The sequence below is a fragment of the Dasypus novemcinctus genome, chromosome 8 (genome assembly GCF_030445035.2).
Source record: "Dasypus novemcinctus isolate mDasNov1 chromosome 8, mDasNov1.1.hap2, whole genome shotgun sequence".
NCBI lineage: Eukaryota > Metazoa > Chordata > Mammalia > Cingulata > Dasypodidae > Dasypus > Dasypus novemcinctus.
The window spans coordinates 30980260-31007473 of record NC_080680.1 but is presented as its reverse complement, the minus strand read 5'-3'; the positions used below and the strand labels follow the sequence as shown (position 1 = coordinate 31007473).

Below are 27214 nucleotides of genomic sequence, written 5' to 3'. Positions count from 1 at the left end.
TTATCCAACCAACAGACTTGTTTTTAAAGTCTGGGCAGTTGTTTTCAAATTTTTTAATTAGTTGGCAACATTTAAAACCCAAGGGATTTTACATAAATATTCAGACTTCTTGTTTTTCTTGAAAAACTGGAAGCTCTGGCAACCCTAAGCCTGCTCTCCATACATGGCAACATTTGAAGCTGACCAGCAGCTTCAATGAGCAGCAAGAATTTGCCAGAGTCTCCACCCAGACACTGTCATTCATTTAAAGCCACCCGCCTGAATCCTGGAAACGTCTGACTTTGCAAGCCCTAGACAAAATCAACAGCAAAACCATTTCTGAGAGAAAACTGCAGCGATGAACACTAGGCAGGATTTTCCAGCAACTACGAGAACCTCGGAGTGTCACTTTTACCTCCTTTATCTCAAAAGATGGGATTATTTAGAAATTGGGGGGAAGAGTCAAAATTAGGCTGGAAAGAGACAAGAAAAGAGACACCCTGGATGACAGCACCTACTATTTAAAAAGTCTACTAAACCATGGTGCTTCCTCCAGCTGTTGACAACTCCCTTGTTAGTTCCCCCCACCCTTCTTCAAACTCCATTTCCCACCCTAGCCCCATCACTGCTCTGCTGCTCAGAGCATGACCCTGGGAAACTAAAGCTAGAAGCAAAAACAGCAATCAATTCAACATTTTCCAAAGGCTCAAACCCCACCCCAACCCCCTGAATTGCACGGTTCTAAACCATTCATTTCTGACTCCGTCCTCCTTCTGACACACCAAATGTTTACCCATACTGAACCAGAATGCTTTTAGTGTTTTAGTAAGTGCCACCCCTTACTCAGCTGACCATTCCCTAACAGGCAACCCAAAGACTCTCTCCCCTAACCGCCCACCTGGAGGCGCCATGAACACAACAATTCACCCCTCACAAGGTCAAAACAAAACCCAGCCCTTTCTTGAAAAAACAACCACCGTGGCCATTGTTCAACCCACAGGCATTTAGAGCGTTCCTGAAGGAAAGTCAAAATTTCCCCTTTCAGGAAGTTCCTGGAAGGAAGTCAGTGCCCTGAAGCTCAGCCACGACTCAGACCAGAGAAAACAAAGGCAAGGCAGGCATCTATTCCCCAGAATGGCTACAGCATCCTGAAGAGGAAGCAAGATCCCAAGGCAGCAGAAGCCCTAATGGTTCCTGCAGGTTTCTGGTAGCAGTCCTTTCACTTCTTATGTTTTGAAGAAAGGTATGTTTTGTTTTGTTTCTTTATCTTTACATTATCTGAAGACTTTTGCCACCTTTTTTTATCAGGATGAAACAAGGAAACCAGTTGAACACCTGGATGGGACTAGGGGCGTGAATCCTTTGTAACTCTACCCCAAACCTTGCCACTGCCCTGATCCTTTGGGAACTAGAGCCCTTCACCAGTGGCAAGAGCAGTCCCTGGTACCCTAGTAATAGTAGCACTGTGGAAACTTAATTAATGACACTGGACAACTGTCAAAATTCTTTTTTTTTTCTGAAATCATTTAAAAAGTAATGCATGTATGGTTAAAAAAAATTTTTTTTTTTTCTCCAAACGTAACCAGATGGTATTAAATGGAAAAGAAATGTCCCTGGGCCCATATGCCTCATTTTCATTCTCATTCATTGTTAACTACTTTTACTGTCCTTCTGTGGTTATCAGCTTAATAGGCTTATATCTCCTCTTGAGTTATCAATTTCAGGCAGCGTCTACTGACTTACTGCCGCCCCCATATCTAACTCATTCACACTTCCTTCACCTTTAATTCTTCCTGAGTTTTTTGGTTATGCTATTTTTAGTTCTCTAATTGGTTTGCTCTGTTTCTTATTTCATCATATTACAAAGTATTTCTTGTCGTCCCATCATGTAAGAGAATGGAATTAGCATCCGACAAAACCCTGGCCCTCTCTTCCTCCTGCCACTGAACCAGTGACTTCTACCAGCTCTCCACTCCCTTCAGGGTCAGGTTTTAACACCTTGGGTCATTTTTCCCTTCTGCAGTTATAATTACATCTTTCCTTGTCTTGTATGGAGATTAAACAATAAACTATTTAGCTCATTTACAATATTATGATTATGTAAATATTACTTCCTGCAGAACCAATAGCATTTGTTCAACCTGTGGAGAAGGACACGTACTCCTGGCTAAGTCTCAGGGTCAAACAGGTTCCTTCTTCTTAAACTCCATTAAATGCTCAAAATTATACCAACTTTAATTTGCTTTATTTTCACATTTTTTAAACATTTGAAAAGACTATTGGATTACCAACCCACTAGGCAATGTTTGTGTCTCTGTGCTTATTTTATTCAAACTATTTTTTTAAAAACAAACACTATATTTAGGTGAGCGGATATGACTTAAACAGTTGGATGCCTGCTTCCCACATGGGAGGCCCTGGCTTATGTCCCCAATGCCTCCTTAAGAACAAAACAAGCAACCAATAAGCAAAAAAAAAAATAACTTAGGGAGCTGATGTGGCTCAGGGGCTGAGCACTGGCTTCATACATACGAGGTCCCAGGCTCAATTCCCGGCCCCAGTATCGCAAAAAAAAAAAAATTAAAATTAAACTGTATTTACATGCTCCCTACTATCCAGTGTTCATCCCTTTCCAATACAGACACGCCCAATACAATGGGAGAGCACAAGGGAACAGTAATTGAGCTAAACAATTAAGCCAATAAAAAGAACCCTTGAGACGCAAAAGCTCCAAGGCCTGTACCCAAGGGGGAAGGTGATACCAAGTGAGAGTTGGCTCACGTAGCATGGCTATTGTTTCTTGTTTCTTTTTCCTATATGCAGGTTTGCTACATGATTTACCTTCTTGACTACCTGATTTTCACACACAGTATTAAATTATGTATTTGGTAATGTTACGAAACAGAAAACAGGCCACAACACCCACCAGAGAGAAAATTTCTTTTTCATGGGAGATAAACTTTCTCAAACAGGAGAAGTTATAGAAGAAGAAGTGTGATGCACAGTAAAATGAGCAATGGTTTTGAAGTAACACAAGGCTGAGTTTAAATCCTAGCTAAACTATTTTCCTTTTGGCGTAACCCTGGGAGAGTTACTTAAATTCTCTGAACTTCTGTTTCCTCATCTATAAAAAAAGAGGTAACAATACCGCCTTTGTAGGGGTTCTTTGAAGACTAAATAAAATAACATGTACAGAGCATCCTGGATAGTCCCTGTAACTTACAATCGGTGCTCAATAAACAGTTAACTCTTAGGTGTCCAGGATCAAGTGACTGTCAAAGTAGCTATAATAACTGAAGACCCAGTATCGAGCTGTATTTATTCAGGTCCTAGGAAGGGAGGAGGGCACGGAAGGATGGGGAAAGCAGGGAAGAGGACAAATATTATTAAGAATCTGGTCATGAAACTAAAGGAAATATATAAAATAAAGACATTTACTGCTAGACAAAACCTGGTCAAGGGTAATGTTACTACAAAATTCATCTGTAATTAGAGTCTTTGGAAGTAAAAAAAAAAAACACTTAACTTTGATTAAACTTCTGAACTTATTGAAATGTTTAATTTGGAAAGCAGATAAGGCTCAAGCAGTTGAGCACCCGCCTCCCACATGGGACGTCCTGGGTTCAGTCCCCGATGCCTCTCAAAAAATCAAAAACAACAAACAAGCAAAAAAAACAACTTAGGGCAGCCAATGTGTCTCACTGGTTGAGTGTTGGCTTCCCACATACAAGGTCCCAGGTTCAATCTCAAGCCCCCAATTTCTTAAAAAAAAAAAAAAAAAAAAAAAAGTTTAATTTATCATGGAAAAACTAAGAAGTAATTTCAAAAGACACCACTTTACTAAAAACTCTCTGATCCGTAATTTATCCAAATTTATGGTTTAAAAAGGAGAAAGAAAAAAGAAAGTCTTTGTGTGAATCACTCTATAAACTAGATTACAAAATCATGAATTCTAGAATTCTGGGAAGAGGAACACTCCTACACTTCGTACATATGTGAGAATCATACATAGAAACGTGTCACTAAACTTCCTCCCCAAAACCTCTCACAGTTACATGGATTTTACTCTTTGCAATCCAAACATTCTCTCTTTAATTTGCTTTCACTTGTTTAATCCATGCTCTACATCAGTGACTTAAAATGATTTCTAGCTAAACTGATATTACTAGACTCCTACATGCTTACAAAAATAGCTTCTATTTGAAAGTCAGTGGTGAGGTGTTAGGCACTAGACCACCATTTTAACACATGGAATTTTCCATATTTACTTAATTCTATTAGTCTATATTGTTAGGAGGAAGCTTTTTCTTTCATTATTTAACTGGCTGTCTACTGTATCTCCATAAGGCTAATACGAAGCCTGCTTTGTATCAGTACTCACTGCCAATATTCTGACATGTCATAGTATTGCCTTTAAAGAAACCAGTCAAGACAGGAGAAAATTGGTGGGTATTTAAAATGATCTTTTATTCACCAAAAGAATGGAAGAGAGTAAGAAAGAGCTATCAGTCTTTCTTGTCCATGAATGTGATACTTTCAGCTTCTTAGGAAAATCATCCCAACTTATAAAATACCCTCTGCACATTTCCATTGTAGGAGGCTATGCGCTCTAGAGGGTAATTCAAAGACAGTGCTTTCCTGCAGGGACGCCCGGCTACGGGATTCTGAGGCAGCAGGTGGGGGTGGCTACAACCAGCCCTGCAGGGCAAGTCAGAGTGAGGTGGGAATAAGTGCAGAGGTATGAAAATAGTATTTACTAGGAATCAAGTAAATTCTGGTCATCCACTATCTGGTTGTATTTTCTGCTTTACATCTGACTGAAAGCTCAGTGGACTAAAAGTGCTTTTAAAATATTCATCCCCTTTACCAATCTTACCTGAAATCTCATTTCTTCCATAGCTCACGGTTATTTATTTTGTATTCCTAGTCTTACCAGGACTTCTCAAGACCTTAGCCAGGTGTTCATCATAGCTCTGGGACTCTTTTTCCCAAAGTATAGAAACTAGAAAGCTGCTGGAGTTTTACCCTGCTGCTCAATTTTACCTTAATTATAATTCCACCTCAATTCCATCCAGCCAGTTAACTACCTAACCATCCATGAGAGTTATTACAAATAATGGAGTTATGAATTTAACAATTAACTGATTTGATATCTTTGCAGAGAGCTGTATCCTCTGCGTATAGCCCAGTGAGATAGGAAAGGCTCTTGTTATTTGATCCAGTTCCTGCCTGGAGGCTGGACCACATCTAAACCATCCCAGGAAGATGAATAGCAACCCAGTATCAATGACTGAAAGATTACACACGCGCTGCAGTGTGGCTACCATTACTGGTAGGAATTTCATACACATGCATTTTGTCTGTCTAGGTGCTCATGCAAAGTCTTCTCTACAGAACACTTTTAGCAAAGCAGTACCGCCATTATCAGGAGTTTTATAAAAAGGAAATGATTCTGGTTTCATAGGGAGGCGTGGGCTCAGATTCCATTGCTGACAAACTGTTTTAAAAAAAATAAAGTGAATCCTCTTATCTAAGTGGGCAGATTAGAAACCAATCAATTATGTAACAGCTTTATAAGCATTTGAAACCCCACAGCAATTTTTCCACATGGAGAATATGCCTTCTCATGGAGTATGCAGAATGTAAGACAGAGATATATAAAATTGTTGGATGATGGTGTAGAACTATAGAATTAGAATCATATCTTAGAATTATAATACAAACATTACTTAGCCTTTTCTGAGAAGTAATGTTAAACTTTTTGGAAGCTTCTTTGGGGTATTTTACAGCACCTTCATGTTTCAAGGTAACAAAAATATTATCAAATATTCATGGCGGCGTAGTAAAAGCTGCAATCTCATTAGATGAATCCTCTACCTGTATTCAATTTTTTATCCCGTGTAGAAGAAAATAAGAGATGCCAAAACCAATACAAGCATTTGCAGGATCAATGTGTTTTAGAATAAACCTCATAGAGAAAAATACATGAATCAGTCTCTAGTTGATGCCTCTTACATACTAATGCATGAATTCTTCAAATACTTACACTACCCAGCACTCTCTGTACTGATGCAGAAAGACAGAAGAAACGGTGCAAACACTCTTTACACAGAAATGGGCACTTTGTTTTTAACTTAGCAGCTGGTTCTACATAAAGCATGAACTCATGGATGCTAATAACATTTACATAGGATTTATTTATGGAATGCTGATCATCCATAACATCAGACTTTCACAGAAACCAACTGCACCAATGTTTAAAGGCTCTTATTTTATAAAGAAGCAGGGCAGAAATGAAGAAGGCTGACCTAATAGTAGCCCTGGCAAAAAATCTTCTAAAGGCATCATGTAGATCTGGCTGTTCAGTACCTCCAAAATTCCTCGATGGGTTGCCTTGGGAATCTTCACAACTTTTCGGTTGTCAGGATTCAGTGCCATCTCCGGCCAAGCCATACATCCATACATCGGTTAGGAGACTCCCCTCAGGCCTCTCCAAAGAGCCACTGGCCTTACTCCTCAAAGAGGGTGACTGTGCCCTTTGCTTCTTTCTCTCAAAGCCCTAATGCTTGCGGCTCTGGGTATGGGTAAGTTATGAGCAGCTGTTCTGTGCTCATGTCCTTGGACTATATGGAAACACAGCAAGTGTACTGGCAACCTGTACACTTTAAATTGTCATCACTGGCACATCTGGCCTTGGCTCTGGCATCCAGCAGGCAAATTTAGTAGCACAAATGAACATTCACTCTATTCTACTCTCCTACTGGCATAGATCCTCCCCGAACCATGTTAGGGCTCAGCCAAGAGCTACATGTATTGAGATCCTGCCACATGTCAGCCACTGTGCTTAGCTTTGGGGGCTACAGAAATAAAAGTGCCAGGCTTTGATCCACTTATCCAAAGACTATCTCCCTGTGTTGCATCGTGCATCTTTGCTGTTTGCAAACAGAATTTTGAAGGAAAAAATTCAGCTCTACCAAGCTGTTAGCCAGGTGGGGCATAGGCAGGAAGCTGACGACTCTCACTCGGATGAACTTCCTATGTAACGGTGTTTATTGTTGTAAACACCTCAAAGAATTGATGAAATAATGAAAGTAGTTGGAAAATACAGGATTCTTGAAAGGATAAATTCATTTTACTTTAATTTTCTTTAGAAATATTTTACATGTTAGCCCTTAGTTTTAAAATATCTTTTTCAAACACCTTGGGAAAAGAAAACCTCTCTTCACATGGCATCACAGTAACTTGACCCATAGAGAAGAGACAGGTAAATTACTAGTTCTATTCTAAAAAGAGATTAGGTCAAAATTTGAGGAAATCGAGCAGTAAGTAGCTTTTAGGCAATACATATAAATATAAGCTCTAGCCCTGCAGTGGACTTGTTTAAGCCTCTGATGCTCTCTGCCACCACAGAATTACCACAGTAACGTTCAAATGTGTGGGATGACACCTACACAGTGCCAGGGACCCGTGAGAGCCAAGCTGCGCTGCTAATCCCTATTTGGATCCTAGAGTTCCTTATTCAGAAGCCCTGGGCTGGAGCCCTGGAGTCCACAGTTTTAACAAAAGTTATCTCAAGGGACCCTGAGGCAGGTGCTCTGATGCAGGGGCTCATTAAGCACTGAGAAACTGCTTTACAGGGCACTGAGCAGGGTCAGGGGAAGAAACTCCCTGTCTTACTACTGAAATTGACAAAGAGACTGTTTTTGTTTCCTGGCTTCTAAAACAAATACCATACAACAGGATGGCAGGAATTTATAGGCTCATGGTTTCAGAGACTAGAAGACTTGGTGCTTCCTGGGGTTGGTATCTTCTGGCTGCCCAGCAATCTTTGGGGTTCCTTGGCTTTTCCACCACATGGCAATGCACATGGCAATTTCTTCTCTCTTCTCTTCCAGGTTCCATTGACTTCCATCTTCTTTCTTTCCCCTTATGGCTTCTCTCTTCCATGCCCAATTTCCTTTGCTTATAATAAGAACTTCGACCATGCTGGCCTATCGCGCACCCTCATTCAGCTGGAGCACACCTTAACTAACAACATCTTCGAAGGTCCTATTTACCACACGGTTCACACCCCAGACCAGGAGATGAACATGCCTTTTGTGGGGGACATGCCTCAATCCCCAACAGGGACCAAGTTCCCAAGTCACTAAATGAGCAATCCTCAAACATATATTCAGTTGTTCAAGAGCTAAGGGGAAAAGACAGAGCATTACAAAATTAAAATAGACTGTTTCAGGTCCACAATGCCATGGCAGAGAAATGACAATGCAATGACATGGACATACAAGTTTCTCTTAAATGATTTTTGAAAGAGCCTGTGGAGTTTTGTTTTTTGTTCTTCCTCCTATGGAAACCCATATCACATTATATAATGAAAGAAACTGCAAAAGCCAATTGTGAGCAGTTTTTTGTTTTTGCAGATAATTGTATTCCACAGAGTAAAGGATAGTTGTATACTATTTAAAACATTAAATACTGTTAACAGAGAACAAGGTGTAACCTTCACAGCATAATCAACTGGGTGTTGCTAGATTAGTGCAGGTATGCTTTTAAAAACCAGCCGCCATTCAACCCAAATTTAAATGGACTTTGATCTTTTTGACATGACATGCTCAGAAAGATTTTTCTTTCTTTTCTTTCTTTTTTTTTTTTGGCTGGTCAGTTTGATGTTCGTTGGAAGCACAGTCAGAAGGTCAAATTTACCCAAAAAGCATACTAGTGCTAGTATTTCCTAGCATTTCCTAGTACTGTTACAGTTTAAAGTCCCACATCAATATTTGCTTATTCTTAAGCCATGTAGATTAGAGCTGCCACCACCTTTTACCTTGTCACATAGCTGCTACCAATGCTACCGAGATATACTGGTCATAGGCGCTGTTTGCACAGACTCCCCACTCCCCGTCCACCGCCATCCAACAGAATCCTGTTGCTCTAAGCAACACTATTAGCCTAACATAAACAGTCATTCTTTCTCAAAGTAACCTTTGAATCTTACTGAACTTGCCAATATTGTGCACCCTGACACAAAGATTTGGATTTGGCATGCGAGGCTAACTGTGACTGTTGCTAATAAAACTGCACAATAACCTCTGTGAAAGCAAGGTCCCTCTCACCTAATCAAAGGTCAAAGCTTTCTCCCAGAGGTCTACTCTGACCCCTCCCACCCTACCTATTTTTTTTCTTTTTCTTCTGGGTTCTGATTGTGATTTTTAATTATTTATTTATGTGTATGCTGGTTACCTATTTCTCTTAGTTTATAAGCTCCACGAGAGGAGGGATCTTAAAGATTTCTCAAATGATGGAAGTATTCAAGATCAATGGTGCAAAAGACTTAAGCTCCGTGAAGCCAGTTACCAGCTCCACCATATGCACCTACAGTCTCGTGTGAAAATTTGAGCACCATTTTTTTCTCCTTCCTTGGTATACATGTTGATAAGCCTGACTTTGTTTTCTATTTTTCCCCTGTCATCATCATGTTGTTTGGGTAAAGCAAAATGGGTTAAATGTGTTCGATTCCATAATGTCAAAGAACACTACTAATTTCACATGAAGTTCTACCTTCCCAGCATCTGGGTTTAACATCAGCAAGCAGCACCACGCAATAACTGTCCATATTATTTTGTGTCTCTCTGGGTCTGCCGTCATAGGCACATGCTATCTTCTGGGTGACTACCTTAAGGACCTCTGAAATGCTTAAGTCAGTTAGGCTGCAAAAACTTTCTTACATTTAAGAACTATATCCAGTTCCCATGTTTAGAGGAAAATCAGAATAAAATAGTCTGAATAAAAGCAGATACTGTGATTCGCTTTTCTGGTGACAGAAAAGGACAGGACCACTAACCTGATACAAACAGCTAGAAGAGGTTTCGTAATTAATTAACAAATGTCCTTGTGAATATCTCTCAGCAGTCCACCTGCTTGATCACAGCCAGAGCTCTAATCTATGTATGAGTCATTCACTCATTCATCCAGTCAACAAACATTTACTAAAGCTTCTATGTTTTGTCAGATCCTGCTCTAGGTGCTTGGAATCCGGAGATACACAGAACAGACAAAGCCCTCCCATGGGGCTTCTAGTAGAGAGAGACCACATAAGCAATATGCATAAGTATATCTGCACGATGTAAAATACTGATAACTCCAAGGAAAAAAAGAAATCCTCATTCCTCATGGAGACTACGTAAGGAAAGGCGTTCTGGAAGGAAAGCAAGGAAAGGGCGGTACAGGACAGACGCATCTCAAGTACAAAGTTCCTGAGACAGAGAAAGGCTGGTGGTTTGAGGAACAGAAGAGAGGTTGGAGTGGGAAGTAGAGTCAATGAAGAGAAGGGAAGAGGATGATGTCAGAGGCATGGAGGGAGACAAAGACACAGACCCAAGAGGGCCCTCGATGATTTTTGCTTACACTCAAGAGTGAAATAGGAAGCCCTCGGGTCTTCAGCAGAGGATGGATACAGCTTCCTTAGACTTTAACCAGATTGCTGTGGTTGCTATAGGAGAACTACACTGCATGGGGGCAGGGCAAGAGGACTTCCTCTAATATGTGCTACACTGGAAATTATATAGCTTATGCTCTATTCTACAACTTAAAGCTATTTTGGAGCATATTGATTAATCCTCCACTATAACAGGATTTGATTCACTCTCTTTCTCTCAGTAGAACTGTTAGTTTCTCATCTCCTTCCTTTTGAAAAATTATGATATATTGGAAACACGGGCTTCAGGGTCAAGCAGCCCTGGTTTCAAGTTCCATCTTCTCCACCTTTAGGTTGGGAAGCATGGGACAATTTATGTTTTCTCCTTTAAAAAAAAATTAAAAAATTAAAAATTTATATCCTGCCTATTGAACTCAGTCCCGGCAGAGATACAAGTTATGAATAAATGATGGATGTTATCATTATTATGTTAGTGATGGTGACTGTAGACCCCAAGCTTTGTCAAAATTCCACATGCTGTAAAAAGGTATATGAAGAACTAGCAGCACCCTTCCTCATTTTCTAATCTCAACTGCCAGACCATCTACAGGAAATACCCTCTTCAAAATACAACGCTAGGGATTTTTTCAAAAGCTGGTTCAAGTCCAAATAGTCATACTTTGCTAGGATGTTACTTCATGAGATTTATCAAAAATGGCATAGTTACTCTAAGAAGATCAAAGATCAGTGTCACTACAGACTTAGAACTCCATTATTCTTGGTGATGAAGATAATATGATGTTCAATTCTGACCCTATGCCAGATGCTTCATAAGAATTCCTGGAGACATGCTCTATTTTGGAAAATTTTATAAATTCTTATTTTTCAGCAAAATGTATCTTCTCATTACAAATATAAACCAGGTCTTTTTTTAAAAAGTAACCTAGAAAACCAAAGGTTTCATTTTGGTAGACACATTTAACAATTTTAAAGTATACACATCTATTATTTTCCATCACCTTCTGTTTGGTTGCCTACCTAACACCCACACCCCTATACCTAAGCTGGAAAACCCTAATTCTGTTGGAGCACTCATCCCTCCCCTTTCATATTCTCAGTCTGGGCATGAATCCTGACTGTTCAAGACCATTACCACAGTCCTTGCAAGGGCTGAACAGGCCCACTGTAAGACTAAAGGAAGGACTGAATACTACTAACCTTGGTGGTGGGGAAGTTTTCCTTGCTCCTAAGAAGGAAACCTGCAAAAAGAGACCTTTCCCTGCTAATTTTGCCACACCTGGGTGTGGAGTTGGAAGCCCTGCAGCCCCAATTGCTAAGGGCCTAAAGCAAAAGACTCCAGAGGAGCTGGAGTCAGCGCCCTGAGCTGTGGCATCCAGAGCCTTCCTTACCTCCTGGACGGCTCTTTGTGAAAGAAACAGTCTTGCTGGTCAATTAGAATTGGGTGTTTTTGCTACCAGCAACCTACTAAAACATTGTTTTAATAGATGATTACAGGAAATGGATGTGGCTCAAGTGAGGTCCAGGGTTCAAACCCAGGGCCTCCTGACCCGTGCGGTGAGCTGGCCCGTGCGCAGTACTGCCGCGCACAAGGAGTGCCGTGCCACGCAGGGGTGTCTCCCGCATTGGGGAGCCCCACGCGCAATGAGTGGGCCCCGTAAGGAGAGCCGCCCAGCACGCGAAAGAAAGTGCAGCCTGCCCAGGAAGGGTGCCACACACACAGAGAGTTGATGCAACAAAATGACACAACAAAGAGAAACACAGATTCCCCCGGTGCCACTGATAAGGATAGAAGCAGTCACAGAAGAACACACAGCGAATGGACAGAAAGAGCAGACAACGGGGGAGGGGATGGAGGATAGGGAGAGAATAAAATATAAATCCTTAAAAAATATATATATACATACTCTGGTTTGGCAATTATTTAATTAAGTTAATAAAAACTCTGTGCCCACATATGTTCACAGTATTTTAATAACTAGAAGACTGGAAATACTTACTGCCATCTCTGAGCAGTGTTTTCATCTAAAAGTATCAAAAGCCTCATGGAATTATAAAAAAAAAATTTTTAATCATTCCCTTCTGAGACTTTTCCTGTGTCCTTTCCCAAAGCTTTTCACACCTTCCCCTATATTACTTTCTCAAGAATCCTGTGGGCTAGTATGGGTACATGGCTGTGTATATCTGTGCATACATGTGGATACATCTATACACCCATGCATTTGTAAACCTAATGTTATCAAATGCACTGTCCTTGGAGACAATATGTTAAAGTATAAAAAGGTGTTAGAATGCAAAATAGTATCTAACCATTTCACTAAGATGGCAGGCATTACTACAAAATGAATTCATAAAAATTAAACATAGTTATGGTATGCCAATAAGTAGTGTTTCCTCCCTTTCAGCACACAAAGAGAAACTACTTATTTGCCTGCTTACATGGACACACATGACCTAAGGATACATTCACTTCCATTGCCCTGTGTGACCTCCTTTATTTGCATGTAAGAAAATCTCTGCTGAAGTCACTTAGCTCAATGCCACATGCCTTTCCTTCAAAACGTATTTAATAGAGTCTCAAGAATTTTGAATTTCAGGGCAACTTATACATTCCAACTACAGCAACTGCTTTTAAGTACCCACAATAGAAGCTGCACAAGATGAAATAAATCTTGGTGATAAAACTGCTTTTACACTCATCTGAGAATACTGGCTGTTTACAGTTTACATGTCACTTTTCAGTCAGCGATCCCTTCAAAGCAAAGAGCACAGTTTTAAATGGACTTTGGAAGGCCAGCTGGCTTGTATGACTCTAAATTGGTCACTTCTTGAGATGTACACCAAACACTGACCTACTTCTTTCTGCTTACGCTTTTTCTTTCAGTGATGTTTCTTATAGCAGACAGAATAGGGAGTAAATACCAAAGTTACTTGGGATCTTTAGAGATGAAATAAATGGCCTCAACCACCAGAAAAGGTCTAAGGGTAGTCACAACAAACAACAAATACCACAGCCCTTAACTGGGACCAGTCTGCCAGCCAACACCAGGAGACAGAATTACTCGGAGGATCATCTCTACAGTATCCCATCTTTCTCTGTTGCCCCACTCATGACTTTTTCTACTCTTTTCAGAATTGCCTTTTCTCTTGTTTTACTTCTCTCCTAAATGTTTTCTATCATTTCCCCCAGCAAAGTAGAACCACACAGGAAACATTCAAAATCGGCTAGTCAATTGCTTTAAATTCCACAAGAAAATGAAGTTTTTTATTGAGTTTCTGGCATTTATGTCTCATATAAGTTTATTGCGGATTGGAAAGACTTCAATCACCAAAAGTTGTATTGTCTTATTTGCATAACTCTTACCTGAAAGGAGGATTACAAAACCTTGAAATTTATTTTTTAAGACTCTTGGACTATTGAATGACAGAAGGGTAAGAGTCTGCCCAAAGGTCGGAAAGTATTTTTAAAAATTCATTTAAAAATACAGAAAATTCTTGATCCAAGTAACCTCCACAAAAGATATGTAAATAATTTAATCTGTCTCTAAAACTTTTCAAAAGCTAGCAGATTATTTGTAACAAAAGAAAGAACGTACATATTTTAGATGGAATCATTTTTTAAATTAAATTTTTATCATTTTTCTATTCTAACTTCAATACATTTTTCAGCCTCTACAAAACATATTTCAACATTGTTTGCTTAAACATTCAGCTATCTTAACAGAAACTTTATATATAAACTGGTGCCTTTGTTGTGGATGAGAAACTCATTAAATTCCAAGCATATTTAATTTAGCTTTAAAAAGGCCCTAACTAAACCACAAAATTTATAGTTTGCCATCTCTCTAAGGCAGGAATCCACTTTAATATTCAATTCTTAAATTAATTGTGAGAAAAATACTAACAGTTAATATTATAATAAAAGTATATTACATCAGATATTCTAGTTTTTGCCTTCAGTATAAGCAAAACACCATGGCTGATTTACATATATAATGGTCTTAGGAAAAACACATATAAAAGTGCAGAGAGACTTATAATTTATTACAAGATATTTATTTTTGTAAGTTGACTGAAATCTTTCAACATAAAATAAGGAAAAATGACATTTCAAGTCTAATCTAGTTAAAGAACACGTCTTTAATATATTACTTGAAATGATTTCTGTAGAATTAAAATCAGTTGATAAAATGTTTTAAACTAGTGAGGTATGAAAAACATCTATGGTGAAATCCTTAAGGAGCAAGCAATAGTTTTTCCTTAATGAAATTGCGTGTTGAGTTTGTCTTAAAGGGGGTCTATCTGTGGGTATTTCTTGACACCAGGAATAGGTTACTGTTAAGGACTTAATTGGCCCTATCATTCTGTCTTCTCTCTCTCTATGAGAAGCAGACAAAACAGTTGCTAGTCTTTCAGAATGTGAGGGACAACATTTCATCCCTCCTTCCTACTGGGATCCTATCATCTCAGATTCATCCATTTCATGATGATTTCCAGCACCAACACCACTGACTCCTACTTCTCTACCCATTTATGACACACTTTGGTCACTATCAGCAGTCTGTTCTCAAAGGTCTTCTTTCTCCCAGGGCTCAACATAATAATCCCTAAGCTTCCCTTCTTGACTGCTAGCCTGAGTTACCTTTCTGCTTTCCCCCGTTTTCAAAATCATGAACTCACCTCCTTTAAGGACTTTTATAAAACTCCACCTGAAAAAATCCAAGACATTCCCATATTATAAGTAAAACTTTATTAGGATTTATTTGTTACAACAGCTATACCCTAAATGCAATGCTCTAAAATAAAACTTAACAGCTACAGTGTTTAATATGTGCCAGACAAATTCTAAGTACTCTACATATATGAACTCATAATTTAATCCTCACAGCAAACTAACACTATTAACATTCCCATTTTATAGATGAAGGAATGGAGACAAAGAGAAGCCTGGCATCCTGTCCAAGATGCTACAGCCAGTAAGTGGCAGACCAAGATTGAAACTCTGGTCCTAAGGCTCTGTAAGTCATGCTCTTAACCACTATGCTATATTTCATCTCTTAATTTTTTTAATACAGAAGGGTATTTGCATGAAAAGTGATGGTACAATTGGGGGTGGGGGTAAAGATAGGGAAAAGGCATCATCAAATCTTCAATGTATAAAATTAAGGTGAGCAGTGGGAGCATGAGGATATAGTCACAATAGTCTCATATGAAGACAAACTTGCTACGGTTTTTTCATTTCTAAAATTCATTAGAGACTTCGGTTTCATTAAAAATGACAACAGTTTGTTTTTATTTAGAAGATATGGTTTGCTAAATATAATTCCCTAGAAGTAAAAACCTAAGCAATCCACGAGACCAGTCCTTGTCACAATTTATATTTGTATGCAGAAAGGATAAAGAATTATTTTATAAAGGAGGTGTCACTCTCTTCACATCTAGCAATCTATCTACTATCACATGATAAGGAATTCATTAAAAGTTGTACCCTTTGGGATGGAGTACAAAGCATAGGTCTGGTAGGCTGCACACTTGACAACAATCAAGAGAGAAGAGCTCCTCAATATGCATCTAAATTACTGTGCAGTTCCCCAGGACAACTTCTTATACCTCCTACCTACTGCCCTTGAATCCTTGAATTAACAGGGACTTGTGGTAGCTTAGGGGGATTTTTTGTTTTGTTTTTTTTGGTTGTTTCTGCTAACCTTACAAATGAATGTGAGTAGAGTAGAAACAAAAATGCACTTATTTTCACTGGAAACATAGTAACAAATACTGTCCCTTTAAGTCTTTCATACCCAGGAACAGACAGTGGTTAGAGTCATTAAATCAAGATTTTTAAGATGTCTTGTCTTTGCTTACACACATAAAACTTAATATTGTACCACTTATATTTCACAGACAGAACCCACACTCAACCTATACTTCGCTCTGATCTCACTAAACTAATGTGTTTTTCACACTTATTAAGTGTTGCTCCCCAATATAGACATTAGTAATTATAAGACACATATTAAAGATCAATAATATTGTATAATAATGGTTAACCTTTGTTGAATATTTGTATTTCTAGGCCTTGTGCAAAATATTTAACATATATTTCTCATTCATCCTTTACAACAATTACTGTTGGTTAACCCCATTTTATAGATGAGGCAATTGAGACTTAGAACGATAAAGTGGTTCGCCTTTTATAACAAATGTTGGAACGATGATTTGAATCCAGGCTGTGATGGTGGAGCCCACGCCTCTGGGCACCATTCATCCTAAAGCATCGTTTGTGGGTTGCCTCATGAAAACATGTAGCAGTAACACTGAGGTAGCTTGTTTGGGTATTCCCAAGCCCCCGGATCATGTGGTCACCCTTTTCTACACAATGTAACTTAAAAGGGCTTCAGGCCCTCCCACATTCAACTAACACATTCACCCAACTCTCCCATACCTCCAGACAGTCTTGAGGGCTTTAGGTGATTGGTGACCTCCGGCTCCCACTTCCTGTTGCCACGGAATACTGTCTCTGGGTTGAGTCTTGCCTTCCAGCTGCTTGCTGTGCTCTTTCCCCATCAGAGCCTGGTGTCCACGCCTCATCAGGTGATACAGCTACAACAGGATCTCCTTCCTGAGGTCAGGAACTGCCCCACCCTAATTCCCTGTACAAAGGCCTCAACCAGGAGGCTGCTCTGCCACACCAATCAACGCAGCCCAGGCGGAGGGGACTCTACTCAGGACTAGAAGGGGCTGACATCCTCACCTGAGACTCAGACTCCCACAGCCATCATGCCAAGCTATCAGTCACGGCGCCCTGCAAGCAAGAGCAGTTCCCCAGGCACTGCCACATCTCACCCCAAAAGACGTCTGGAAGAGTCTCGTGCAAATGATCATTACACCACTAATAAATATGGTTAGTGACCTCTTTAGAAAGATGATAGGTTTGTACAACAAAGGAACTAGCACTGGAGAGAAGAACTCTATTTCCTTAACTGAAGGCATGAAGAGCAGACAGAATCAATTGATCAATTTCTCTCTCCCTTAAACACACTCTCTCTCTCACACACAAACACCCATACACACACACACACACACAGGCTGTGATCCAGGACCAGAACCCCAAGCTCTCCAAAGTCTGTGTCAGAACTAGTGGCCATTTACCGAGCAGGAAGGGCAGGGTCAAGCAGCTCGGCTTCCTGTTGAATGCTGCCACAGGCGTTCCCACTGAGAGTGAAAAAGCACTCCCAGTTCACAAGCAGGAGCTGACACCAAATGAAGAGAAACTCAACGATGGCAATGGCATCTCTTATGCTGTCGTTTCTGTCCAGAGCATCTGTTTTAATAACTTATACCATCCCTACTTTCAAAACACATTTCAAGTGAGTGTTTGGTTTCTGTAAAATACCCTGAGCACAAGCTGGATAAAATCATTGCCTAACACTAAACACCACCCCTTGATTCTTAGTAAATCTAAGCTCCAGTTAATATCCAAGAAAAAGGTTTAAAAATCCATATCCCTACTATCCACGTTCTCTTTTATTTTCTACATCTGGACTGTCTTTGCAAGCAGTGAGATTTGAATCTGACTTTATAGAAAATACAGATACCACTTCCTTTATGGAAATGCCCCCTCAACTTCGCTGATGAATGTAGTTCCTTGGAAATTATTTTCTACTGCATCAATATACATGCACAAAAAAGTACAACACCACAAAAAAAAAAACCAAAATATTAATGATTCCTAGAGCCACTGCTGCCTAAAATTACCAATATTATTTTGTACTCTATGAAACCAGAGAAGAATGTAATGTTTAAACTCTTAAGAATCACTGCAATAAGAGTTGAAGAAAAAGAATTTGTAACAGGAAGGCCATCCATCTGGCAGATCTACAGACTACCTGTAGATGTATAGAAATATTATCTCCTCTCCTAAAACGCAAACAGAATCAGCAAGCAAAATAATTTTGGCTTACAAGATTCAACTCCAATTATGTAACAAAGAATTTACTCTAACCAGGAAGTTATGGCCAGCCTGGATGGCTAAGAAGGATCTGAAATAGAAAGCAAATTTTACAGATGTAAATACTTCCTCTCTCTTCTGCTAAACAATCTCTTTAGCCTTGATGGACAAATGTTTCTGCATTTTTCTAAACCCAAGCTCAGTACTTCAACAGCAGATAGAGAAATTCATTCACCCAGAAGAGAGTTCTGCCTGTCACAGAAAATGTTCTCCAAGGGTGGAAAGATTACATAATGCCAATCTGCACAAGAACTAAGTAATTAGAGCTCCAAAGACAAAAATGGTATAAAGGCATCATTCTCTTGCCAGGTGACTGGACAAATGAAAGATTCAAGAAGACTTTGGGTAACTATTCATTCCAATAAATATTATTACACTGAGCCTAGCACTGTGCTAGGAGAAGAGAATTCATGGATGAAAAAGTAACAAAGAAATCACTTGTTCTGACTGAAGCTCTAAACCAACTCTAAAATCAAATTCCATATACTATCCTACCGAAAATCACCAGATATGGAAAACTGGAACTCAATACAAGTGATGAAAGAACAACTTCTAATAACATTGGAGGGGAAATATTATTAAAGCTCTAAATGAATATCTAGAATTCTTTGAGCTGAGATAGGTTAATCCCATCAGTTTTAGATCATAACTTAAGAAAATAATAAATTAATATGCTTCAAAAATATTCAAAGGACACATTAACAGAGAAATGTGGTTATAGAAAACCATCTAATAAAGGCACAAAAACTAGAGAACATAAACTATTAATTAATTAAATCTAATATATCACCTTAAATTACAATTGAAAGAAGTGATATCAACAATTCATGTTTGTTTGTTTTTTTCAGATTGATAATTGAGGGATGGTTTCTAGGACAATCAAATGTAGATCAAAAATAGGCCCATGATTTTATACCAAGTAGAATTTGGGGAAACACATCAGTCTACTGGTATGTCTGCTAATGATCCAAGAGTTTAGACATGGAAACAAAAGGAGTTTTAAGGTGTCTATATACATATCATTACAAAAGATTCTGTAGCAGATGCTATTTCACATTCATGTCTCAATGACGACTAAGTGGCCCAGAGATAAGGGATGGTTTTTATGTCAATTCAAGTGAAAGTGGTTGCCACTAAAATAACCACAACTGAAATAAAGCAAGCTTGTTTGATGATACACACAGAAAGGAAGAGTAAGAGAAAATGAATATATAATTACAGTGTGTCACCTTGGCTGATATGGATTACACCAACAAGCATAATAATTCTGCTAAGATTACATACCAATAATTAGCCTTCCAATGTGGGAATGATAATACATAGTTCCATTAGCATTAACTTAAGATTATTTTAGAAAGTAACTGTAAACCCTTGCTCGGATAGAGTCATAAACAGGAGACCAGAAAATCCTTACTATTATCTTTTAACTTGGTAGAACTTACTAAAATAGCCCTTTCTCTTTTTAAAGACACATCCTAAGACCATACGCAGCAATCATGTTCAAGAGCAAGTTAAATCCTGAGATTCAAAACATTTAATAACCGAAATAGTATATAGCTATTAATTAAAAGTCACACCAACCAATCAGAACAGAGGCACCAAACAACCTAAATATTAATACATGCAGTATTAAAAAACAAAATAACAAAATAATGCTGCATAACCTTGTTGTGACCACTGAATATCAGACCAGCATATAACTCTGTCAAAATACTCTAAATTAATAATTTAAATAAAGGCATTAATGTGGACAACTATCTCTGTAAAACAACAGGACACCCTAAAAAAAAAACAAGGATTTTGGCATTTAGTAAGAAACAGAAGGCGGTGCCCACCAGTGTTTGCTACCACACCAATAAATATTCCCAAATGGAGGATTATTAGAATGCACGTAGTAATTAGGTCAGATATTACAATCACAGCTAACCTCAGTCAGCCAAACTACAAAATAAAAGTAATTCTGAATTGGCATATCTTTTTGTACTTTTTTCCCCAAGGTGCTCTAAATTGAGTTGGAAAACCTAAGTTTTCCAATGGCCCCAGCTTCTGGCAATTGGAAGTTGAGACCAGAGGAGAAGGAAACAAGCATTTATTGAGTGCCCTGCCAGTGCTTGGCCTCAGCTCTCTTTATTCTTCACAACAACCCATTAAGGAAGATATTATTTTCCTTGGTTTACAAATAAAGGAATCATGGCTCCCAGGCCTTGACAACTTAAGCAAGTGTTTACAAGGCCAATAAATAGCAGGACGAAGAGTCAAACTTAAAGGAGCTACTCGTCCAGGTCACAGCACTCTCCAGGACACTCAAGATGTGTGCTTATTTCATCACAATTTTCTGTGTTTCAAATGAAATCACAAACGTGGAAGGGCACCATCAAGTACAATGACTGCCTATTTATCCAGGAGATAGTCGTTTCCCAATAATTGGCTTACAGTGGGAAAACCTGGTAACATTTTTCAGTGATCTGCACTTTTTTCTTTGCATTTCTTCTACTTTAGCAGTCAATTGCTCCATATAATATTATTCAGTAAGCAATGCAAATGAATCAGAGGAAGGCACATTTCCTCCCCAAATGTACTGTCTCATTGAGAAACAACCCCCTTATCACTTACTCCCCTAAAACCACCTCAAAGAGGGACTCTATGGAAAGAGACTATGCCAGCTGTCAAATGCTAGAAAGGAGCCAAATTCAACAGGATTGCGAAATGAATATTTAAAATATTTACAGATTCAAAGAGAAGAACACAGAGGAAAAGGGCAGACTGAAAGAGAATTTAAAAATCCTCATTTGGGTGTTGGTTTTACCAGCAAACCGTGGCATCTTCCAGTCTAGGCTCCATTCAGATACCAAATCATCCAACAATGGCTGAGATGTCCTTGAACTCCCTGCAGTCTTTTCTAAACTAGCCTTTTTCAAGGATCAGCCAGAAGACAGCTCATTCTTTGTGATGTTCCCTAGTCATGCCAGCTACACTCCTGCCACAGAGGATTGCTCTAACAGTGACTATACCTTTTGACCTATACAATATGACAAGAGGGAATGTTTGAAATTAGGACTGAAAGGAAAAATCTGACATCCAGTTAGCACCAGACAGCCCTTAACAATTTTAATTATTTGTTTGTTTCCATTTTGATGGCCTTATCTCTCTTCCTAGATCAGTAATTCTTTGAGGCGCAAGAGAAGTCTTACATTTCCCTGCCTTGCCTTTCAATAAACTGCAGTACAGAACTAGATCCAGGTCTTAAATAAATACTTTGTGGTGGTTCCATGTAAAACAAAGAAAAGTTCCATATCACAGAAAGTTTTTAAAATGCTGGATTTTATAAGTCAAAGGAAAAGTGAAATTTGGGAAATTTATTCAAAATGAAAAGGGCTTTAATGATTTAGAGGAAACTTAGCAACCAGGTCAAAGATTTGTTTTAAACTTCATGATGAGAAAACCAAGTTTTTGTCTCTCCTGTAGGAAATCCACCCAAATAGGAATCAACATCTTTAACAAAAGAAAATCCCTCAAGTAATGAAAAGAGAAGTACCTTCAAGAGGGAAAATTAGAGGACGTGGCACTGGGTGCTCTAAAACTTTCTCACCAAAACAGTTTCTCTTGAGCCCTTTTCTCTGTTTTCATCTTAAAATTAAACAGAACTCAGAAGTCCATGAAGGAGTAATTTTTGCTTTCTTCTATGGCACTCTCCTCTCTTGTACCTGTTCACCCTTGGCCTACAAGGACCAGTCCACAGTGCCTTTAGAGGCACAGAACCAGAAGAGAGGCGCTTTTTTTTTTTTGGTGGAATCTTTCTCTCAGACACTGAGATTAGGCATGTCAAACTGGCATTTGTCCCTGGACCGCATCGTTACCTGCATTTGCAGTACCTGACAAGGTGGAGGACAGTAGCAATTCATTCATTCATTCAGCAAATACAAATGCATGATGTGTGCTAAATGCTGCGAGGGAAAAAGATGAATGGCAGGTGCTACCTTCAGGGGTCTTATACTTTGGTATGGAGGAAGAGATGTGCATAAATAACCATAGTTACCAGGTGTCCAAAGCAGACTTCCAACCACCACTGTGCCTGAGGGCTCTTCTCCAAGCTAGCGATGGCCACCTGATAGGCCAAAGGTGGCAAGAATCAACACCCCCAAAAAAGCCCCCAACTAATGGCCAGCTTGGGCTGGCTCACCCCTCACCCCTCACGTGAGATAACTTTATAACATGCTCTACATCAAAAATATGATCTGTGGGTTGGTGCCAGCAGAATCCCCATCAACAGCTTTTTCACAAGATCCCCAGGTGACTCTCATGCACATTTAGTATGAGATTCTCTGTTCTACATCATTTCCCTGAGCTTCTCCCCAGGACTGAGCACCTGTTACCCACCATGGTAGCTGGCTGAATAATTCACCTTTATTAGCTGCCTTCCCTTAGCTATCTCCCTTCTCCACTCCCCTACCAGTGCTTCCTATACATACCTAATAAATGCAGACATAAAACAAAAATAAACTGTAACGGGAGTTCAAGAGACTCACACAATAGAGACCAGAGTAGATGCTGTGGAAGAGGTAGCACTTGCCATGGGCTTTGAAGAGTGGGTAGAGAGGGAGGCAAAGGCATGTTGAGGGAGCAGTGGGTCAGCAACTAAGATTTGATGATGGAAAGGGGAAGAAGGGTTAGTGACAAAGGCTAGCCAGACTATCAGATGCATGCAGGCAAGCAATAAAAAAATAAAAATAAAATAATGCTAGGAAGAAAGGGTGGAGTCAGAAGAATTGACAAATGAAAACATCTGGCAAATAATGGGCAGGAATTAATGGTTTGAAGAGAAGAAAACAGTACTCAGTAGAGTTCAAGAAAAGTAATCTGACAGCAATTTGAAAACCAGGTGGATGGTGGGGAGTTAGTGTTTACACTGGTCCCCCCAACTGATGTGTCCCTCTTGTCAGCTCAGCCCACTGGGGAGGCGGGGAACTGCTTGGCCTACTCTGCAGAAAGAAACCTAATACTAGCAGAAGGGCGAATAACGTCTACGTGTTCTACGTGTGTTAATCAATGGCTAACCCACAGCAGTGACCAAAATGTCTTACAAAGGTAGCAAAAAAATTATATCATCACTGTACATTTGGGTAGTGGTTTGCTGTTTTCAAAGACCTTTCACAAACATCATCCCATGAGCTTCTCCTAACAACCCAGGTCAGGCTGCAATACAAACATCCTGTTCCAGAACATTCCAGAGTAACCAGAGTAGCAACAAGGTTGAAACCTTCAGGCATTGTGGATGGGATCTGTTGGGGTCCTTAAGATCATCCCCAGGTTCAAGGATTCTCCAGGAATTCACAAGACTCAGGAGATAGCCGTACTCATGGCTTGGCTTAATACAGTAAAAGGATACAAAGCAAAATGAGCAAAAGATAAAGGTGCATGGGGCAAAGACCTGCAAAATCAGGAGCTAGCTTCCAAGAGTCCTCTTCTCTCCAGTAGTCACCCAGAAAGCACATAATTCCCCAGCAAGAAGCTGTGCCAACACCTATGAAATACTGTTTACCAGAGAAGCTTGCCTGAGCCTAGATGTTCAGGGTTTTTATTGGGGGTCAGTCAAGTAGATACCCTCTGCCTACCTAACACCTACCAAAATTCCAGGCTCCCAGAAGGAAAGCAGGCACTCAGCATAACCACACTGTTTGTATCAAGTTTAGGCACAGTGAGCCACTCTAATTGGTTCTGGGAATGGTGGAGAACCCTCCTTAAATCCAAATTCCCAGATGCCAGCAAAGGGCCAACCACGCAAGCATGCCTTTCTCAGGGCAGCAGTCATGCCAGCTATGTATACTCCTTTCTGTACAGGGTCACAGAATGTTGGAGTCTGAGTTCCAATCATGCTATTAATTTAAATGCCCTGACTTCTTAGCTGAGGCAAACTGTCATAGATAGGTATTTTGGAGAGGTTGAGTATGTTAAATAGGTATATAAGTTATAGGTATATTTGCCATTTCTACTCTGATAAAACTTGTTCTAATAATTCCAGGGAGTAGTAAGATTGAAAACAAATCCATTATGAATCTGGCTGCAATTATGTTAATAGAAAAGAAATACATTGTCCCCTCTCCCCCCCACAAGAACCCAGCTCAGTAAGACTATCTCCTTCCACTGATAGGGAACCAACCAAAAAACCCACACCTTTTAAACACAAAATATCTTAGAGAAAACACTCTGCCAGGCAATGAGGAGTAACCCTACTATTTCTTTTTCCCCCTGTTCACAGCACATGTCTAATTGGTACTGACAAAAAATAAATAATTTTAAATTCCAGGACTAAATCATTCCTAACCTTCATTTAAAGTACATGGTGTAGGGAAGCGGACTTGGCCCAGTGGTTAGGGCATCCACCTACCACATGGGAGGTCCACGGTTCAAACCCCGGGCCTCCTTGACCCGTGTGGAGCTGGCCATGCGCAGTGCTGATGCGCACAAGGAGTACCCTGCCACACAGGGGTGTCCCCCGCGTGGGGGAGCCCCACGCGCAAGGAGTGCGCCCCGTAAGGAGAGCCGCCCAGCGGGAAAGAAAGTGCAGCCTGCCCAGGAATGGTGCCGCACACACGGAGAGCTGACACAGCAAGATGACGCAACAAAAAGAAACAGATTCCTGTGCCGCTGACAACAACAGAAGCAGACAAAGAACACGCAGCAAACAGACACAGAGAACAGACAACTGGGGCAGGGGGAAGAAGGGGAGAGAAATAAATAAATAAATAAATAAATAAATCTTAAAAAAAAAAAAGTACATGGTGCTTTCCCCCTTCAGTTTATCATGCTTCCAGAAATCTACTTTCTGTAAATTCACTGCAACATTAGGATGGAGGTTGATACGTGTATATATGAGTGCTAACGTTAGATCTAAGTTGAAAAAAATACACACATATTTGCATCAAAGACAAACAGGTTTGAGACTTCCTTTCTAACTCACAAATAGAAAATTGTGCAACACAATACACAGTTTTCTTAACCTCAGAGATATGACCCTGGTTTGATGGGGTCAAAGAGCTCATGGGGCTCCTGGATGCATTTCTAGACCTCTCAGGAATACATTTCAATTTTTTTCTAGTGAGGGTTAGCATTGTGTGTTATTCATCATGAAAATGAGAAGACAAGCATTCTTTGTAGCCTGGAACTGTTTAACTTTGTCAGAACACTTAGCCAATGCAGTCTCCTTGCAGAGCAGTAATGACTATTCCAGTCTACATTCAGGGGCCAGATTACACTTGTACCTAAAAAGCACTGGGACAGAAACTAAGACTTTATGGTTTCAAGAGAATTGAAGTTTGCGCCTAACCTATTTATCACACAGGGACTAATTGGCAAGGAACAATCGTAAGGAAAAACCATGGAAATAAAAGAATTAGTACTAATATTTGCCCCTTATCTTTCATTTTCAGCTGGGAAAGAACACTTGAAAGCAGTGAAGTGGAATGCAAAAGACTCATTTTGCAAACAGAAGACACTTATGAAAATGAAAACCTTTAAACCAAAATACTTAATTTTTAATAAAAGAAATAATTTTATAAATACCATTTTAGGCACTGATAAATTTATTCACTGCATTTTCTTGTTCAACCAAGCCACCCACTGGAAAACAGGGAAGATGGGGGAAAAAATCAAACAGCCTCTGCACCATCTGATTTACCATGGGTTCTAAAAATTTATATGCAAGAACATATAAAGAGGGTTGGAAAGAAAGCCCTCCTAGCCATGCATTATTAATTTCAATTTCAACAGATATGAACTATGCTTCATTTGCTCAAAGTAAATGTCAATGCAACTATATTTTTTCTCAAAAGGAATCTTGATCACTGAAATAGCACAAAAAGCACATTTACAAAGAGGGCAGTTCCTAAAACAACATTTTGGTAAATCAGTACATTTCATCCAGTTCTTACCTTCTAAGATTCCATACATCTTGGAATGTGACCATAAGCAGTCAGGACATTATAAACAATCTGGTTTGGTTTCCAAGGCTAAAATCTCCAGAAAGGTATAGAAAGTCTTGTTAACCACAATTGGATTTAGTACAGCATGCCCTGTTGTAAATCCAGGTATAGAACAATTTTTTAACAGTATAAATGCCAAAATTTTTTCCAAACAATTCTAAGTGAGAAGGAAGGAAGCGAAAATTATTTTAGGCATTTCAATAGGCTATAATAATCAGGGTGAGGGGAAGCAGAGGTGGCTCGGGCAGTTGAGCACCTACCTCCCACATGGTAAGTCCCAGGTTCAGTTCCTCATGCCTCCTAAAGAAGATTAACAAACAACGAGCAGACAACAAGCAAAAAAATAAAATGAGCAGGAAGCAACTGTGGCTCATGTAGTTGCATGCCCGCTTCTCACATGGGAGGTCCTGGGTTTGGTTCCCAGTGCCTCCTAAAGAAAAAACAACAAAACAGACAATAAGCAAAAAACAAGCAAACAGACAAGGGTGCAGGGGAGGGTGTGTGTGTGTGTGAATATTCAGAGCTAGAAGAGAACACATTCTGGTGAACCAACTAATTAATTAAGAAATAAACGAGTGGTGGCAATGCTTTACAAGAAATGATCCCATTTTTCCAATAATGACACTAAGGTATAATTGAGGCAGCCAAAAGACTTACTGTACATACACATGGACAGAAAACAAGAGTTGCCCTCTAAAGAAGCTATGCTCAAATATTCTCATAGTCACCTTTTCTATTAAAAGTTCTAGAAAGAGGAGATAGCTTGGGCAGACCACAGTCCAGGAATCAGTACACCTGCTGTAGAGAAAGACCTTG

The 27214-nt window shown here is 39.5% G+C and overlaps 1 protein-coding gene and 1 long non-coding RNA gene across 2 annotated transcripts in view; one reads left to right on the top strand and one right to left on the bottom strand.

Moving 5' to 3' along the window:
* LOC101411610 (guanine nucleotide-binding protein G(q) subunit alpha) overlaps nt 1-27214 on the bottom strand; it is a 308556-nt gene that overhangs the window by 258743 nt on the left and 22599 nt on the right. The window lies entirely within an intron of this gene.
* Nucleotides 993-25975, top strand: LOC105744613 (uncharacterized). The gene is made up of 3 exons (XR_001117610.4): nt 993-1222; nt 15333-15429; nt 25847-25975. It is a non-coding gene; the product is annotated as an uncharacterized lncRNA (long non-coding RNA).